Genomic DNA, 20587 nt, shown 5'->3' with positions numbered 1-20587 from the left:
AGAATGTAGCAGTTTTTACTAGAAAAGTTTTAATATACCTGCTCTTAGTTTTATCACTGAATGTCGTTATATTTCCTTAAAAAAGTACATTTAAAATGTGTTCATAAATGTTAATCTAAGAAATACTGGATGTCTATTTTTGGTAATCCTTAAAGGATTGAGGTTTCTAAGAATAAGAAATTACTAAATAAAAGATCTAAGGCATGGTTATGCATTTTTAAAGGACATAGAAAAGAAGGTTTAAAGGCTAATTTGAAAATGTGAAATTTATAAAGGTTATATATGTAATAATAAGAAAAAGAAATCCAACTAATGCTATCATAATCATCTATTCATGAACCCCGTCTACCTTGATAATATATATCTTGTATGTCTTGTTTGGCTTGCCATTTTCAGTTATTTATTAGGATCCTCCTTAGAGGACATAACCTGTTTCTTTCCCTTCCTCTCTCACTCCTGATTCTGACAGAATCTGTAACTGGATTGAAGATCTTTTCTTTCAGGGGGCCCTCCAGGCTTTTAGTCCACAAGAAATTTCCATGCACACCCTTGTCATCCTCTGCCTTCTTTTCTAGGCATACTAAGAGTCATTTTTCTCCGTAGGTAGGACCCCAGCCTCTGAGAGGGAGAGCTGCTATAGCGATGGCCTGGAGTTTTCTCCGAAATTCCCACTGTTTCTATTTCTCCCCTCTGTAGGAATTGTCTTCCTCTGACTCACAATAGGAAAGGGAGACAAGCAATGGGCCCTGGTATCTGTGAAAGTAACTGGGGATGAAGCTGGTAAAGTTTCCCAAATGTGCTGAAAGGGTTCAGTTCCTGTTGCTGCTGGAAGAGGAGGGGCTGATGTCCCCTTCCTCTACCTTGAACTCTCCCAGAGAAGCTAAAATATTTTACCCCTAAGACTAAGGGTTGGGTCAAGACACCTGGTTGGGAGGTGGGGAAGGGGGGGATAGAGGCCCTGTTCTTATTTACAGAGAAGCCTGTGGGAAAGGTCAAGGTCCCTGCCAGGAAAGAGGACAGGTGAGAAGGCAAGGGCCTAATGCCCAAGTCATCACCAGAGCGTTTTGCTATGTGCAAACTTGTCTCTCCCTGCAGTCTTGGCTGTATTTGGCTCACCACTACGAACTAAGCAGTAGTGAGAGACAGGGATGGCAAGATCCTGTAACTGATAAACATAGTTAGCAGGAGATGGTGAAGGGAAGGCATTAGCTAAGAGCAGCTCAAGATTTTCAGACCCTCCAAGAGAGGAGGAGTCTGACTGAGGGACTGGCAGAGACCCTGTTGGGTTAGGAGAACTGGAGGCTGCATATTGAACTTATAGACTGCATTTTCCTAGGCAGAGGTCCAGGCCCAGTTGTATAGGGGTTAAACTGCCTGCATACAGCAAAAGAACTTTCTCCCATGCCATAATACATTTTAGGGAAATCGGACAGACTGTTTGTGGCTAGAAAGAAGAACTGGCTGTCCCGCACAGCCTTGACAGTGGCCTGCAGAAAACTGTATAATAGACTTAGATGATGCCTGCAACTTCATGGACATGGCTCCAGAGAGACATGGACAATTTTGCTTTGTGTGAGAAGGTCAAGAATAGACTTTCGTCACCTCCCTATGATATTTGTATAGCCCTACCATGTGTCATATATAGTAGCAGAAGATTTGGCTACCCCCTAAAGTGACCACAGTACCAATATTGCACTTCGTTGTGTTAATAATATTGCGTTAACCTTAGAGATTTTAATGCAGTTGCCAAAAGGGCAAGTGTCCAAATGGGCAAGGAAAAATACCCATCTGGTTTTGATATCTATTGAGAGATAGTTGGCAACCTGTATACTGCCTTGTAAGCCTGTGTGACCATGCCCATGTCAGGGGTGGCACAAACCTCAACTTTAGGAAACTGGGGACGGCCTGTGTGGAACAGAGGGAAGTGGTGAATAGCAGCCCTTTGTTACAGGAATTCAGATCCTGTGAGGTCCTGTGACAAGTGAGACTCTGTGAAGGGATAAAACTCCCTTAGTCTTCTCTGAAAGGGCATTTCACCCCTCTTAGAGGCCATATGTAATTTAAGGACAAGTCAAGTAGGGGGAACCCTACTACAGTGACAGCTGTGACTATCTATTTGAATATAGACACATTTAATTTTTTTTTTTTTTGCCATTTGAAGACAGTTATATTATTCTAAAGCAGTGTTTTTCAACCTTTTTTGGGCAAAGGCACACTTGTTTCATGAAAAAAATCACGAGGCACACCACCATTAGAAAATGTTAAAAAAATTTAACTATATTGACTATATATAAAGTAATTCTCTTGAATAGGAATCAAATAAACACAAAGAAAGTATTTTATAATTACTTTATTATGAAATATTAAGTAAACAAAATAGTGAAAAATTATAAAATTCTTGTCTTGTCTGCACCTACGGCACACCAGGCAACATCTGTGCCGCGGAACAGCGGTTGAAAAACGCTGCTCTAAAAGAGTCCATAGAAAGGACTAGCAAGGAAAATCAGAAAATCTTACAGCAGGTCAGTATATTTTTCTCCTTATATAATTTCTTGGAAATTTGGCAATGCTTAATAAATCATGGCAATACATTTCTTTGCATAAATTCGATAAGGCTGGTTTCCATTGTGACACTCCAGAACTAAAAGCTATCCTCCTCAGATTATTCCAAAAAATGCAAGAGGAAGAAACACTTGCAAGCTCATTTTATGAATCCAGCATCACCCTAATATCAAAACCAGATAAAGACAACACAATGAAAGAGAATTACAGGCCAATATCCCTCATGAACATTCTTTTTCTGGATGTCATCTTGGCCTAATGCCCAAGTCATCACCGGATGTTGCTAATAACCAGCCCTCAGTTTACAGTGTTACTAACTGTTCAGGCTAGTATCTCATTTTCTGCTTGACAACAGCCTGCTTTGGGGTTATTATTCCCATGTTGCCAAAAAGGAACCAGAGGCTCAGAGAGGTGGTGGCGGTGAAAGCCTGGCTCCCTGTCATGTGTACTCTTACCTTGCCCGCCCTCTGGTTGCCGTGCATACCTGCTCCTCCCATTATCTTTCTCCATCAGGGAGCTGGGCAGTGCTGGGACCCTTGCTATGGCATTTCTGGAGTGTCACAGGTTAGGGCAAAAATGCCACTTTAAAAAATAGGTAAAATAGTAGCAGTAATAATACTGATTGAAAATTAAAATTTAATAATTAAAAACATAAAATCAGCCGAGACCGGTTTGGCTCAATGGATAGAGCGTCGGCTTGGAGACTGAAGGGTCCCGGGTTCGATTCCAGTCAAGGGCATGTACCTTGGTTGCGGGCATATCCCCAGTAGGGGGTGTGCAAGAGGCAGCTGATCGATGACTCTCTCTCATCGATGTTTCTGACTCTCTGTCTCTCTCCATTCCTCTCTGTACAAAATCAATAAAATATATTAAAATAAATAAATAAATAAATAAATAAATAAATAAATAAATAAATAAAAACGTAAAATCAAGTGAGGAAAAAAGAAAAATATTAGTTTCCTAAGAAAAAGATGAAAAAAATAAAAATAAAAATGTGCAGTAGTGAAGGTTATTCACTTCCTCTGTTGTTCTGTTTGGCCCGCCTGTTTCCAAGTCAGGACAGTTTTGCAATTCCCTGCATTCCACTGCTCCTCAGTGTTGTAAGCCAGTATTGATTTTTAAATAGGCATTGTGTCCTTATTTCTTGTATTTCTTTATTAGTGATTAGCTGTACCCAGCCACTCGTTGTTGTGGCTCAGTCTGGTTAAATGGAAAAGAAAGAAAAGAGAAAGCGCACGTTTCTAATATATTTAATTCCACAATGCTTGTGGGGATACAATATTTTTTTGTTGTTCCACTGTCTGTGCAGATATAGAAATTGTCTGGTTTGCCGACTCTAGAACATGCAACATATAATTGTCCATGTGAGAAGCAATCCATGTCTAGATCTAAGCTGCACAATTCTAAAGATTGGCCCTGAGCTTTGATGATGGTGATTGCAAACGCCAATCGAATGGGGAATTGCAACGTCTTAAATTGAAATGGCATATCCGTTGGAATCATAGGAATGCGAGGAATGACGACATAATCACCTTTGAAAGGTCCTGTCAAGATTTTGCTTCTACAACATTGCTCATTAATTTTTTTAATTTTTAATTTTTTCTTTTTACTGCAAGCTGCGTGCCATTGCAAAGTGTTGGCTGGTTGATATTTCACAACATGATAATTGGCACACCGATTTTTTTTGTTTAAATTTCTTTATTGATTAACGTGTCACATATTTGTCTTCATTCCCCCATTCCCATCCCAAACACCTCCCCATGTATGCCCTCACTCCTCTGTTGTCCTTTACCACTGGCTAGGCTCATATGGATGCACACTGGCATGCCAATTTTCAATTGCAGTACATGTGATGGCATCCCTGGCAGATCGAGTGAATTCAAAAATTTTGTTGGATAATTAACAGCTTCATCTGCTTCCACAACAGTGTCAACAGACTTGTATGTGACTGCCTCACTTTGAATGTTAGACTGAATAATATTGTTAAGTTCGTGGACGTCTTTGTTCTTGGCCGCAAGAATAGCCAGTTCACTCAGCCAACCGTGATTCTTATAATTGGTTTGAATATTGGGAAATACTTTTTCAACCAATTCTTCTTTTGACGTCACTAAATTGCAGAAGTTATACGGCAATGAAATTCGTCCTGAGGTCAGATCAACCAGCACCTTTCCGTTCCCAATTTCCAGCAATTGATGTGAGAATATCTCAGCTGATTGATCCTTTTGCAGCTAGACACACATATTTGTAGTTAATTTTAACATCTTTACGTGTCGCCACAAAGTAGAGTATTTCAGGCAAGCATTTATTTTGTCCGTTGGTGTCAATCAAGGAATTACAGGTAATGTTTGCCTGAAATCTTCTGTAAGTAAAATTAATGCGTTCCCAAATGGTCTGATGTTTCCACGCAAATCTTGCAATGATTGATCGAGATTTTGTGCACCATTATGCATTCATCCCAAACAATAAGTTTGCATTTCTGCAATACTTTTGCCTTGCTGGATGCTTTGGAAATGTTGCATGTGGGAGTGTCAATAATTGCATGTTCAGTGGCAATATCAAAGAGAAATGAACAGTTCTCCCACCTGGTAGCAATATCACAGCTATTCCAGAGGAGGCAAGAGCTAAGGCTATGTCATTTTGGGATCGAATTGCTACCGTTATTGACAGTTTGCATTATTTGATCATAAATGCCTTTTTGCTCAAGCGTTAGCTTAGGAATATTTGATTGCACATACGACAAAAGATCAGCTGTGTTGTAATTTTGTTCATGCCGCAATTCTACATTGAACGAAATAGCAACAGATGGATTCGGTGATGGCATTCCCAATTGATCAATAACTTTATTTGTGATTTCTAAGCACAAATATTCAATCATTATCAACATTGAAATGGAATCATAAAATTGGAAATTTGGAAATCGTAAATGGATCATAAATCAGAAACACTGAAATGGAATCATAAAATATTTAGTATACCATGTGTTGCTTTTACGTCCAACAGATGGCGCTGATTTTCAAAAAAGCATGTTTTTATCTGTCACAGGTGTGACATCTATATAATAGTAGGTATAAGGTATATAAAAACACATTCATATCCAAATGCAACGTTGTTTCAAAATTTCAAAGCAATCAATGAAGAACTTTTGGAGATTTAAGATTTTGGACAAACGAACATTTACATTTTTATTTATATAGGTTACACAAGAGTCAATTTGTGATTCAGCTACTGGGTGGCAGTATTTCTGGCTTGACCTCTGGGTCTAATGGTCCTCTCTAGACTGAACTTAGATTCTGCTTTCCTTGTGGCACTCAATACCAGTTTGTGGGATTGGGCTGCCCCAGAGCTGGCTCTCTGATGGCCACTTCCTGCTCTGATTCCCAGGTTCCAGAAAAACAACTCTCCCAGGGTGTCCTCAACTGGGTGATCTTATGCACTGGGCTTAATAATCAGAAGCAAGGATTCGAAGAGGAAAAACACAAGTGTGCAAACTTCGGTGCTACGCGTAAGACTGTGCAGTCCCCTTTCCCTCCTTAGGTCTAAGCAGCCGGCACACTCCCAAAATTTTTAGGTTGTCCTTTTTTGTCAGATCACAATGGGTTGCTTTCTAGGCATCCCTTCTGTTATCAGCTCTGAGGATCCCCTTCCACATTCAGGGATCACACCAGCCCCAACAGCCATGGATTTTTTTCCAGGCGCAGACTTCCCCAGTCCTCCAGCTCCAACAGTGGGTGCATTTCTCTCTCCTGCGGGGAGTAGAGATCTCACCTTATCCCAGGTGAAATCTGACCCTTCCGTGGTGGAGTATAGAGCTCCTCTGAATCACCGTGTTTGTGCCAATTGGGGACTGATGTTCTGGGGTTCTCACTTGTTCGGTGAGTGCCACAGTTGTAGATTTTCAGGCCTTTCCCCTTCAAGATGGTGTGGTCCGTGTCTGAGCTGGTGGCTCCGAGAGAGAACCCAGTAGCACTGGGGGCTGACTGGTCAGGGGAACCCCGTCCATCAGTCCACCACCTTTTCCTGAAGTATAGCTGTCTCCCAACTCACCAACAAACACTCCCTGTGCTACCCTCAGTTGTTCCTTCTATCCACTCTTGGACAAGGCTCGGGACACAACCGTCTATTCCCCTGCCATTTTCTTCCTCTCTTCTCAGAAAATCCCAAATATTTTTTAAACACATACTATGTACCAGGGGTATTGGCAATACAGACATAGAGATAATGTTCTTAGAGGAGGAACAGACAATATTGAAGCAACCAGAGAAAGGAGACACTTTTAAATTGTAGCATTAACAGAATTTACCAGGCGACTGGAAACACACAGGAGTACTCAGAGATACAGGAAAAACCCAGTTATTTCCAGATGTACTAGTACTGTGACTCAGGGGAGCCTGTTTCCAAATCCTGAGCAAGCCAATATGGAAGAAGCTTTCTCTTTATACTCTTTAGTTTCTTTGTCTCCCAAATAAGTAACAGACTTCTGGACATTTTACGTGCTTTGCAAAAAGCCCCATGTGTGGGATGGGGGCAGTGAGTCCACTCCTAAAGTCCTGACCTGGTTTCTGTGCTGATCACCCTCTGGGGTTGTGTATGGTTCATGGTTTATGGCCTCTGTAAAACGTGAGTATTTAGGTAAATAGGTCTTGCAAGACCAGATAATTAAGGAAGGGGCAGTGACTATACTATAGGCTAACAGAGATGTGATTAGGGATACTAATTAACTAAAAACAGAACCAGGCTGCTGGTCTCCCCCAAAAAATGTCTTATTTTCATCATCAGTAGTAAGGGCTCTAAAGGAGATAAATAGGATGAGGGAGGTGGGGTAGCTACTTTAAAAAAGATGGGTCAGGTCTGGCCAGGCATGGCTCAGTGGTTGAGCGTTGATCTATGAAACAGGAGATCACAGTTCCATATGCCTGGGTTGTGGGTTTGATCCCTGTGTGCTGCATACTGGAGGCAGCTGAACAATGGTTCTCACTTATCATTGATGTTTCTCTCTCTCACTCGCCCTTCCTTTCTAAAATCAATAAAATATATTTTTTAAAAAAAGAAGAAGGGTCAGGAAAGATCTCACAGGAGAGATTGCTGAGATCTAAACCATAAGGAGTGAGCCATGCCAAGACTTTAGGGGACATTGTTCCTAGTACAGGAAATAGCAAATGTAAAGACCCTGTGGTAGAAATGGACTTGTTCCAACAAGAGAAAGAAAGCCAATGAGGTTGAGGTAAAATTAACAGGATGAGATTTAGATGGGGCCAAGTCACTAGGCCAAAACAGAAATGTGGGGAGATAACTGCCTTCCTTTATGCCTCCCAAACAACCCCTTGCTCTCCATGAATGCTCTTGATCTGTCTTAGTGAAGCTCAGTAAAGAAAAATACAAGGTCCCATCCTATCTAATAAAAGAGTAATGTGTAAATTGACCATCACTCCAAGACACGAGATGGCTGCTGCCATGTGGTCAAAGATGGCTCCCCCCATGTGGACACAAGATGGCTGCCACAAGATGGCTGGCAGGGGAGGGCAGTTGTGGGCAGTGGGTGTAACTAGGCCAGAAGTGGAGGGCAGCTGGGGGAGACCAGGCCTGCAAGAGAGGGCAGTTGTGGGGGGACCAGGCCTGTAGTAGAGAACAGTTGGGGGGGACCCAGGCCTACAAGGGAGGGCAGTTGGGGGGGACCAGGCTATCAGGGGAAGGCAGTTGGTGGGGGGGCACCAGGCCTGCATGGGAGGGCAATTGTGGGCGATCAGGCCAGCAGGGAGGGCAGTTAGAGGTGACCAGGCTAGCAGAGGAGGGAAGTTGGGGGGACCAGGCCTGCAGGAGAGGGCAGTTCGGGGGGGGGGGGGCAGGCCTGCAGGGAAGGGCAGTTTGGGGTGACTGGGCCAGCAAGGGAGAGAAGTTGGGGGCAACCAGGCCTGCAGGGGACACTTAGGGATGACCAAATTGGCAGGGGAGGGCAGTTAGGGGCGACCAAGCTGACATGGGAGGGCATCTAGGGCAATTGGGTCTGCCAGGGAACAGTTAAGCATCGATCAGGCTGGCAGTGGTGTGGTTATGGGGTGATCAGGCTGGCAGGCAGAAGCAGTTAGGGGCAACTAGGCAGAGGCAGGCGAGCAGTTGGGAGCCAGCAGTCTTGGATTGTGAGATGGATGTCCGACTTCCCATTTAGGCCTGACCAGGATGGGGCCTAAAGGGGCTGTCGGACATCCCTCAAGGGTTCCCAGATTGAAGCGGTTGCAGGCTGGGCTCAGGGACCCCCTCCCTCCCAATGCATGAATTTCATGCACTGGGCCTCTAGTGTTTTAATAATCAGAAGAGTGAAATCAAAAGGTTGAAAAACATTATTGGCAAAGGTGGGGAAACAGGCATCCTCACCATAAGGGATGAAGAAATGTAAGTTCCCTCATCCCTTATGGATGACAATTTAGCAATTTCTATGAAAAAAGACATATACACTTTGACCCAACAATTTCATTTTTGGGAAATTATCCTACAAATATACTCACACATATTCACACACAAAAAAATGCATTCACCAGGGTAGTTATTGTCACAATGTTTGTAATAGCAAATAGTCAGAAAATATCCATAATACGGGGACTGGTCAAATAAAGTGCACTCTTAACAGCAAAATATATGTAGCCCCTAAGACAGAGAAAGCTCTTGAATTTTTAAAAATTGATATTAAATTCACATAACATTAAATTCATGGTTTTGACGATTTTGAAGAGTAAAATTATATCTTTATGTTTTAATATAAAACATCCTTAGAGATATATTAGTAAGTGCTTACCTTCACTCACCTTCTGTTCCTATCTGTCTACCTCTACTACTGATAGTGGGAGGAACTTTTGCCAATGAGCACCTCTGAAAAGCCTTGGTGACACAGGAGGCTCAGAGGATCTGTTGGTAGGGAAAGAGGATGGTAATATTAATCAGAGGTTTCCAGACTGGAAGCACATTAGTGTCACCTGGGAAGATTTTTATTTTATTTTATTTTATTTTATTTTATTTTATTTTATTTTATTTTATTTTATCTTTTATAGCAAAGGTGGAAATTTTATTGAAGAACAAGTACAGACTCCCACATGGGGAGGGGGAGAGTCCCCACCTGGGAAGATTTTTTAAATGTTCTTGCCCAAGCTTCACCTCCAGATATTTTGATTTAATTAGGTAGGTGTGTGTCCTAGGCACAAAATTTAAAATTTAGGTATAATTTACAAACAATAAAATCCATAAGTCTTAAGTACATACTTCAATGAATTGTGATAATTGTTGATACCTATGTAACAACTGCCCCAGTAAAAACATACCAGTGTTGCTCATGCAATGAGAGGTCAACAGTTCAGTTCCAGTCAAGGCACATGTCCAGAGTTTCTAGCTCAATTACCAGTAGGGGGTGTGCAGGAGGCATCAGATCAATGCTTCTCTCTCTCATCAGTGTTCTTCTCTTTCTCTCCCTCTCTCTTCTTCTCTAAAAAAAAAACACAATAAAAACATATTAAAAATAACATAATACTCTCTTAAAAACAAAACATAGACCATTTCCACCACCCCAAACAATGCCCCACTCCTGCCACAGGCAGCCACCATTCTGGATTCTATTTTAGATTCATTTTCATTGTTCTTTAAATGTATATAAATTGAATTAAGCATTATGTAACATTGATATTGGCTCCTTTCACATAGCATAATGCCTTTCAGATTCATCTTATTTGTTCCACTGATCAGTAGTTCATTCCTTTTTGTTGCTTTGCAACTTTCCTTCTATGGATACACCAAAGTTTGTTTAGCCATTTACACATCCTGAGTTGTTCCCAGTTTTTGTGTGGGCACATGCACTGGTTTCTCTTGTGATGGAATTACTGGATTTATGCTGAACTTATTTGAAACTGACAGTTTTACAAAGTTCTTACACAAATTTGCACCCCTACCAGCAAAAATGAGTTTTACAGTTGTTTCACATGCATGCTAATACTCTGTATTGTCTTTTTTAAAAAATATATTGATTGGTTTTAACAAGAGAGGAAGAGAGAGAAACATCTATTTGTTGTTCCACTTATTTATGAATTCATTAGTTAATTCTTTTTTTTTAATATATTTTATTGATTTTTCTTACAGAGAGGAAAGGAGATTGAGATAGAGAGCTAGAAACGCCGATGAGAGAGAAACATCAACCAGCTGCCTCTTGCACACCCCCTACTGGGGATGTGCCCGCAACCAAGGTACATGCCCTTGACCGGAACCTGGGACCTTTCAGTCCGCAGACCGACGCTCTACCGCTGAGCCAAACCAGTTTCGCTCATTAGTTAATTCTTGTATGAATCTTGACCAGGAATCAAACCCACAACCTTCATGTATTGGGATGATACTCTAACCAACTAAGCTACCTGGACAGGATTATCTGTTTTTTTGTTTTGTTTTGTTTTTCATTTTATTACTAGAGGCCCGGTGCATGAAAATTCATGCACTGGAAGGGGGTTCCTCAGCCCAGCCTACTCCCTCTCACAGTCTGGGAGCCCTCAGGCGTAGGAGGCAATCCCGCGATCAGGGGAAGGTGAAACCCCCATCACACCTCTGCTGTTGCCACTGCCAGCAGCACAAGCCTCGGCTGGCCCTGGTTACCCGAGCTTCAGGCAGCCATCATCTGAGGCTTGCCTGTGCTTCAGGCCAGCCCTGGGTGGTTCGGGGGCTGAGGGAAATGGGGGACTCCGAAGGCAGGCATGCATAGTACACCTGCTGGCCTGGAGGGCCTGAGGGGACCAGGCGCTGCCATCTTATGGCTGTGAGTGCTGCCATTTTATGAGGGCATGATGGTCAATTAGCATATCTCCTCCTTATTGGCTGTGGGTGCCGCCGTTTTGTGAGGGCATGCTGGTCAATTAGCATACCCCCTCTTTATTACATAGGATTATTATTATTATTTTTAATATATATTTTATTGATTTTTTTTACAGAGAAGAAGGGAGAAGGATAGAGAGTCAGAAACATCGATGAGAGAGAAACATGTGTGCACAACCAAGGAACATGCCCTTGACCTGAATCAAACCTGAGACCCTTCAGTCTGCAGGCTGATGCTCTATCCACTGAGCCAAACCATTTAGGACAGGATTATGATTATTATTGTTGTTATTTTGTTAATCCTAACCTAAGGGTATTTCTCCCATTGATTTTTAGGGAAGGAGAGACACACAGAGAAAAACATCAATGTGAGAGAGACACATCAATTGGTTGCCTCCCACATGTGCACCAAATAGAATGGAGCCTGCAACCAAGGTACATGCCTTGACCTGAATCAAACTGGGACCCTTCAGTTCACAGGACGATGCTCTAACCACTGAGAAAACTGGCTAGGGTGAACTATCTGTTTTTTTTTAATTGTAGCAGTTCTCATGGATACATAGTGATATTGAAATGCGGCAGCAATAGGATTTGGGGAACCAGTTAGTATTGTAAGAAATACTAATCATGCTCTGTTGACCATGATTGTTTTATTCTGATCAAAAAAGGCACTTCTACCCTGGATGGAGCTGACCTGGAGATGCAGCCCTTCCTCCACATCTGGAGCTGCCTATTATCATGGAAAGATTATCAACTATGCTGCAGAAACCAGAATGCCAGCCCTTTGAAGATCCTCAGCCCTTTCTGCAAACCTGCAGGCCTTTGCGGATCTCCAGCCTGCTTACCTGTTAACTGCCCATCTAGCACTTTGGCTATTTGCCCATGTAACCCCAGCCCATGCATATCACTAAGCCCTTTGAAGACCACTAGTCCCGTGGTCGGCAAACTGCGGATCGCAAGCCACATGTGGCTCTTTGGCCCCTTGAGTGTGGCTCTTCCACAAAATACCACGGCCTGGGCGAGTCTATTTTGAAGAAGTGGCATTAGAAGAAGTTTAAGTTTAAAAAATTTGTCTCTCAAAAGATATTTCAATCGTTGTACTGTTGATATTTGGCTCTGTTGATTAAAGAGTTTGCCGAACAGTGTCCTAGCCCTTTTGCATATCTGTAAATGGCCCTTTTGCCTACTTTTCCTATATAAGCCGCTGACTTATGGTGAGCTGCAGAGCAGATTTGTGGCTAACCTGCTCCTCTCCCACACTGCCAATAGTACTGGAATAAATGCTCATATATGATTCAACCCTGTCTCTATTTCATTGGCTCAAGTAATGACAGGTAGCACATACCCATTGTTTGTCTGGTTACAGTATCTCCTCACAATTTTAAATTGCATTTCCCTAAGGACTAATTATGTTAATCATCTTTTCATGTGTTTATCCCATTCACATATCCTCTTTCATAAAGTGTCTGTTCCAGTCTTTTGCCCATATTTTTTGGTTATTTTATTATTGATTTATAGGGGCTCTTTGTATATTCTGGATATTAGTCCTTTGTGAAAAACATGTATTGTAAATATAACTATTGTTAAAAGATCCCCAGTGATTCTAACATGAATCCCTGGCTCACTAGAGCTTAGTCCCAGAAACTCTCTACTTTAAAAAAAAAAAAAATCTTTTTTTTTTAATATATCTTTTATTGATTTTTTACAGAGAGGAAGGGAGAGGAATAGAGTTAGAAACATTAATCAGCTGCCTTTTGCACATCTCCTACTGGGGATGTGCTCACAATCAAGGTACATGCCCGTGACCAGAATCAAATCTGGGACCTTTCAGTCCACAGGCTGATGCTCTATCCACTGAGCCAAACCGGTCATGGCAGAAGCTCTCTACTTTTATGAGTCCCAAAATCTGCCCCCCTGGCAACTGTGCCTGAGGGTTGGCTCTTCAATCCACATGAATATCCATGGCTTCAGGGATTTTAGGAGTGAGGGATGCCTTGTCAGTCTTCCTCCTGTGGATCTGTCTGTCTTTGGACAGTTCCATTAATCTGAAATGTTCTCTTATAACTGATGTGAAACCATAGGTAATTCTATTCTTGTTTCCACTATAAAATTTTCCAGTTCTGAAACTTGATCTTTTTGTTGTTGCTGTCAATCCTCACCAGAGGCTATTTTTTTCTATTGATTTTCAGAAAGAATGGAAGGGAGAGGAGAGAGAAACATGAACCTGAGAGAGACACATTGACTGGTTGCCTCATGCACATGCCCCGCCGGGGGTGGGAGGTGGGGTGAAGGGAAGTGGGGATCACACTCGCAACCGAGATACATGCCCTTCACCAGGAATCAAATCTGCGACCCTTTGGTGTATGGGCTGACCCTCTAACCCACATGTGTCAAACACAAGGCCCGCGGGCCAAATCCGTCCCGCCAGGCCTTGCAATGTGGCCCGCACTCGGTGTCATCACTGCACTCCGCTGTGTTTCCATCACAATGACAGTTTATGACTGTTCAGTAAACAATTCGGCCCTCGATTTAGGCTGGATTTTAGATTTTGGCCCCTTCTCTGATTGAGTTCGACACCCCTACTCTAACCACTGAGAGCACACAGCTCTTATTGTCTGGCCCATTCCCACCACCTGGAGATGGCTGTGTCAAAGGGACAAATGGAGCAAGCTATGTCCTAGGCATAGGAGTGTGATTTTCTTGTTTCTCCTCCCTGCCATTGTCTTCAAGCTGCCCACATGCTCACTGAAAAGAGAGAATTGTTTTCTAGCAACATCAGTAACCATTCAAATGAGGCTTAGAATTGATGGCCTGGTTCTGATCTCTTGCAATTTGCTGTGTATTTGCTACATGATTTTTACATAAGGCACTTAACCTCTCTCTGAGTCTAGGTTCCTGTGACTAGTAAAAGAGAACAGTAACTTCTCGCTTGTTGTGGAGGAAATGCATGGCATAAAGTAGGTGTTCAAAAGCCATTAGTTCCCTTGAAATGGGAGCTGTGAAGTTTTGGCTCTGGGAATATTGCAGCTGAACCCCATGCTTGGGGACTTGCTCTGGTGTTATATATCTGCCCCTTTCCTCCATACCTTTGGAAGCCTAGATTGGCCAACATCCCTCTTGCTGTGTCATCCTCACCTGCCCTTCTTGGCTAATTTGAACAGAACATCCCAAGAGGGCCCCTACGATCTTTAGGCTCAGAGAAAATGTCTTGGAAGCCAATTCTCTGGGACATACAGTTCCTGACTCAGATCTGGGCAGGGAGCCAAGGCCTTCGAAGAGCTGTAGAAAAAGGTTACCCTTATTTCCCTCCTTAAGAGCTCATAGTTCTTATTTTTTGTTTCTTTTAGTGCCAAAGAAGAAGGGAAGAGGACCACTAAAGTTAAGATTAGGTGCTCCCTGGGAGTGTCTTCCTGGACAGGCACCAGAGAGGAACCTTGACTCCATCTGCTGGAGAGGCGCCCATGCAGTAAAGGAAGGGTTTCTCTGCTGCTCCAGGAGAAGGAAGAAGCTGAGAGGGAATTCATGGGGAGCTCCCAGAAATGTCCATGTCCTGGGGAACAAGTGGGTATAGGGCATCCAGAGAATCCACCAACACTAGGCACTGGCTGGAGCCCATCCATTTCACAGCCAGGCATGGGTGGTTTTGTCCCAGCACAAGATTTGGGAAGGGAATAGAAAAGAAATGTCACATTCCTGGGTGTAACTCAAGATTTCTCTGAGTAATTTCCAAGTCTGTCTTGAGGCAGGTTCAAGAGGGAGACAGGGGGAATGCTGGCAAGAGGAATGTCTGGGATGGGTATGCTCCCCTCCCCTGGTTTCTGGTCCCCATTAGTGTTTTGGATATACCAATCCCACCCAGGGCCTCATTATAGCTCCCCAACATGTTGCCCATTGCTCTCTCTTAGGATTAGTAAACTGACAAATTCATCCATCCATCCATGCATCCATCCATCCATCCATCCATCCAACAAATATTTACTTATCAGCTCCTATTGAAGCATAGTAACCTCCATCTTGGGTAAAAACTGCTGTTTAAAATTTAACCCTGCTATTCTGGTTTCTGTAAATGTTTGCTTGCTTAAATAACAGGGAAAAATAAGACTACTCCCATTCCAGAAAGGCCATACAGAGTTGTCAGTGCTGACACCAGGCCAGGCATTGAGATATGGCCTCACGCTCCTGTCCCAGCACATAGGACTTTTTCTCAGAAGGTCCAGAAGTCTCATTCCAAATTTGGAATACAAAGAACTGAAAAAGGTATATATAGGGAAGACTTTCTCTATTTGGGACCCCAGAATTTGAGAAGCAATATTTCCTCTGGGCCCGCTAGTGCTAGCAAAATGAACAGGACTCCAAATAAATTTGGCTTATTGATTAAGGCGTCTTCTGATTTACAATGTAACACTATGTGTAGGTACTAGGCTAAGTTCTATGAATCTGTAACTGTGAAAAAGACATCTGTTGTTCACAGAGTTCATATTATCGTGGGGGAGTCAGAGAGGTTATCGGGAAGCCCAATTCCATGGACTAAGTCCAAGGATAAAAGCAAAGTATGTCACATTGTGTCAGAGAGGACACTGTTGGGAAGAATCATGGAAGGACCCTGGAAGAAGAGAACTAAGAGCTGGGTGGAGGGATGCGAGGGGTGTGGGAGGTAGGGGGAGTCAATAGGAGGGATAGTGATACAAAAAGGAAGGGAATAAAATCCAGGCAGCAGAAACAGCATGTGAGAGGGCCTACAGGCAAGATCTGAGTAAGAAATGGTTCCCTTTGAGAAGAGTGGGCTGCTGTGTGTGTGTGTGTGTGTGTGTGTGTGTGTGTGTGTAGGGGCTGTAAAGAAGTGAAACTAAGGCGGAAGAAGCAGTCAGGGACTAGATAAGGAAGGCCTTGTAAGCCATGGCAAGGAGTCAAGACTTGATTTTGAATGAAAGGAGGAGGCTTTGAAGAGTTTAGACAGGGCCATGACATGATCAGATTTGTGTTTTTCAAAGATCACTCTGATTTCTGGGTGGGGAGCAGGCACAAATAAACAAAGGAAAAAAGTCAAGAGGTTATTGCAGTAGGCCAGGGAAGAGATAATATTGATGTTGACCAGAAAGGTAGCAGTGGAGACAGAAAGAAGTGTCTGGGTTTGGGATGTATTTTGGAGGTTGAGCCAATAGGACTTACTGGTAGATTGGAAAGATGCCTCTGAGTTTCTGACTTGAGGGATTGGTAATGCTATTCATGAGATGGGGAATAGGGAAGGGTTGGAGATGAGTTCAGTGCCGTATCCAATTGATCATCTAGGTCTGAAACTCAGGAGAGAGAATGAGGCTAGAGACAGAATTGTGAAGTCTTGGAAGTGATGAGGTAGCCCAAAAGGAGTGGAGAATGCCATGTTTTGTGCAGCAGCACTGTCTTGTAAAAAAACAAAACAAAACAAAAAACTTTAGGCCCTAGTCTTTTTGGTTCAGTGGATAGAGCATCGGCCTGTGGATTGAAGGGTCCCAGGTTTGATTCCAGTCAAGGGCACATGCCCTGGTTGTGGGCTTGATCCCTAGAGGGGGGCATGTGGGAGGTAGCCAATTGATGATTCTCTCTCATTTTTTATCTCTCCCTCTCTCTCTCTCTCTCTCTCTCTCTCTCTCTCTCTCTCTCTCTCTCTCTTCCTCTCAGATATCAATAAAAATATATTTTAAAAAATTTTTCTTGCTTCAGGCTAAACCCTGGGAGGCAGTTTTAGAAGGCAGTTATCTAAGACTTTGCAATTTAGTGCAAAGGCCCTGCAAATAGTCCCAACTCTTGGCTCCCTCTTTCCCCCCAGTTCCTATAATTTCCACAGCATCTTGGGCTGACTTGACTAGTTTCCAGTAAGAATGACAGAGGCCAGGCCAGCTACCATTCTTAGGAAATTCGGTTTCCATCTCCCCCTGCTGGCAGAACTGAAGATTACTCAAAGCTGGGTGCAGAACTTGAGAGAGCACCCTATGTCCTGCTTCCCTTGGTACCGACTCCTCTTACCCCAAAGGAGGGGATTAAGAGCTCTCTTCAGCACCCTTCTCCTCTTTTCCCCAACACTTCACCCACGTCAGAACTCTAGCTAGAAATAGAGAAAGAGAAGACTAATTAGGTACTGGGAAGCAAATTACAGTTTTCCTGCTTCCAAACACTTTCTTTTGTTTTCTGCCCCAAACCCACTCTTTCCTTTTTGTTGTTAATTCTCACCCAGGGATTTTTTTTTTCCATTGATTTTTTTTTTTTTTGAGAGAAAGTGGGAGCAGGAGAGAGAGACACAGGGAGAAACATCGAAGTGAGAGAGACACAACAAATGGTTACCTCCCCTCATGATCCCAACTGGAGCTGGGGATTGAGCCTGCAATTTAGGTACATGCCCTTGACTGGAATCAAACCCATGAGCCTTCAGTCCTTGGGCCAACGTTCTAACCACTGAGCAATGGGCTAGTGTCTAAACCCACTCTTGATTGCCTTGCCCATGAAGACTTAATTTGGTTATTTATACCTGTCTCCAAAACCACTCTCTCCGTATCTCAGTCTCCCAGAGTTACATTTTGCTGACACCAGATGGCCTTCCTCCTCCTCCTCCTCCTCCTCCTCATATACAGGAAAGCAATGGTCTGTGATGATAAGAGCACTGGGCTGGGTGTAAGTCCTGTTTCTGCCACTGATTCAGAGGGTCACCTTGGGCCAGTCATTTCCTTCTTTCCCAGTGGCAGTTCTCTCACTGTGACATTGGACTGGACTCCAAAAAACTGTTCCAACTCTAGCGATCTAGGCTTTACTCCAACTACCTTATCTTTTCAGTTCTTCATATGCATCAAGTTCTCTCCTGCTTCAAGGTCTTTGGTCATGCTCTTCCCTTTGTCTGAAATGTTCTTCCCTTCCCTTTTTTTGTTTAGTTAACTCTTCCTTGTCTTTCAGCACTCAGCTCAAGTTACCGCCTAAGAGAAACCTTTCCCAGGCCTGCCAGACTGTGTCAGGTACTTCATCATATGTTCTCAGAAGTCCCTGGAGTTTTCCTTGTGTGCCCTAATCATGGTTTATAATTTTTCACATGTTGTGGGATTATTGTTTAAAGTCAACTCTCTCCCCACCATAAACTCCTTGATTGCAAGGACCTATCTTTTGCTCACCACTGTACCACAGCATCCAGATTCTTGCCTGACCATCTTGTAAAGCTCAACACTTATTTATTAAATAAATGAAAAAGTAAAAGAATAAGTGAATCCCTCCTTCATCTATCAGCTGCTTCATATAGCTAACTAGCATAGTATTTAGGAGCAAAAAGTCAAAATCCAGATTGCGTGGGTTTGAACCCCAGTTTTATGACTCACAAGCTAGCTACATTTTAAAAAATATATATTTTATTGATTTTTTACAGAGAGGAAGGGAGAGGGATAGAGAACTAGAAACATCAATGAGAGAGAAACATCGACCAGTTGTCTCTTGCATACCCCCTACTGGGGATGTGCACACAACCAATGTACATGCCCTTGACCGGAATCGAACCTGGGACCTTTCAGTCCACAGACCGACACTATATCCACTGAGCCAAACCTGTTTTGGCAAACTGTGTATATTTGTACAATTATTCAATCTTTCTGCGCCTCAGTTTCCTTATCTATGAACAGAGGATAATAATAATATACACTGCCTAACAAGGTTGTTGTGAGGATTAAAAGATTTAATATCTGTAAAGTGTTATGATAGATCCTCCCTTAATCCAACTGATGGACTGACGTAAACTCCACCTGCAGCCAGACATTCCGGAGTACTGAACCACCAATCAGCACTGCCAAATACCCTAAACCCCTGATTCCTAAGACCCTAGGTCCCTAATCATAGGCCTTACATGAAACCACCAATCAGCGTGTGCTGAGTGCCCTAAGCCCCGTCCCTTATCCTCCCCTGAAAGGTGCTTGTACCCGGCCCTCTTACTTTCTTCCGCTCTCTCTCTGGAAGCAGCTGACAGTGATATACTTCTCTTCAACAAAGCCTTTGTCCTGGCATCCCAGTCTCCGGCCCCTCTCTATTTCATCTTTCATGTAGAACAAGGCCTGGCATTCAAGTGCTATATTAGTAATACCTATTGTTTTTATTTTGCCTCATCCATCTCTCCACTTACCCATTCTGAACTCTCCCACTAGACCTCATTATCTTATTTCCGGTCTGTGGGTGGGTGACTCAGTGTAATTTGCAGAACGAATAGAAAAGGTTGTGTGTGTATTTTTAATTACAATGGAAAATTTTAAAGATGCAGAGAAGTAGAGAGAAGATAATGAACCTCTCTATAACAAGCTTCAACAATTATCAGTATTTTGCCAAACTATGTTCACCTGCTACCCTCTCATTTTTCTTCCTACTGGAGAATTTTAATGTGAATCTCAGGTGTCATATCATTTTATTTGAAAACACTCCATTATGTATGTCTAGCAGATAAAGACTTTAAAAAATACAATACCATTAAAACACTTTAAAAATAACAATAATTAGGGAAGGCTTTTAAAACCACATTCCCTTGAGAAAGCTGGGGGAATGAGAGTTCTCACTTTAGGGTAGATGTGAAATGAGGAACAGCCAGGAGAGTTAATATAAATAAAAATACTTTATACAGGGTTTGACAATATAAATGGGATATAGTAATAACTATTATTTTCTTTTTTTGTTGTTGCCCCCATTTACTACTCTAAATCCTGCCTACCCTTTCTCTTATTTCTGGTCTGTGAATGTGGGTGACCACTTACAAAGGAGGACTAGGTGAGTTTTCGGGGTCATTGGCACCCTGGGGTGGGAGCTGGGGCTTCAGATTGTACCGATAAGGGCAGCAACTTAAGGACTGAGGTGGAGGGAAGGAGAGCTGCAGGACTTAGTGGATTTAAAGAAGTGGGAATCCTGTGACTGTGTGAAAATGGCAACTGAGAAAAATCCAAGAACCTAAGGGCAAGTGAGCCGAGGGTTGGTCTTTTCTTCCCAGTGATTAGGGCTTTTGAGGATCACTGCTAGTTGGGAATTCCTTTTAGCTTTTCTCCACAGACCACAGAAGGGCAGCTGTCTAAGACAGGAATTGGGGTTCTGTTTTGTTGTCTCACAACCTATTTGCATCGCCAAAACAAGCCATTAACTCAATCACCATGTTTCTGGAAGCTAAGCTCTGCCTTTGAAAATATGCATCTCAGTTGGAGCTTCTGAA

The 20587-nt window shown here is 42.8% G+C and overlaps 1 long non-coding RNA gene across 1 annotated transcript; it reads left to right on the top strand.

Moving 5' to 3' along the window:
• Nucleotides 1–114: 114 nt before the first annotated feature.
• LOC118704111 lies at nt 115–10733 on the top strand. The gene is made up of 3 exons (XR_004983296.2): nt 115–275; nt 8870–8873; nt 10721–10733. It is a non-coding gene; the product is annotated as an uncharacterized LOC118704111 (long non-coding RNA).
• The last annotated feature ends 9854 nt before the right edge of the window (nt 10734–20587 follow it).

This window comes from Pipistrellus kuhlii, unplaced genomic scaffold (genome assembly GCF_014108245.1).
Source record: "Pipistrellus kuhlii isolate mPipKuh1 unplaced genomic scaffold, mPipKuh1.p scaffold_m20_p_40, whole genome shotgun sequence".
NCBI classification, from domain to species: domain Eukaryota; kingdom Metazoa; phylum Chordata; class Mammalia; order Chiroptera; family Vespertilionidae; genus Pipistrellus; species Pipistrellus kuhlii.
The sequence above is the reverse complement of the archived record's forward strand: the minus strand, read 5'-3'. Positions and strand labels throughout refer to the sequence as shown.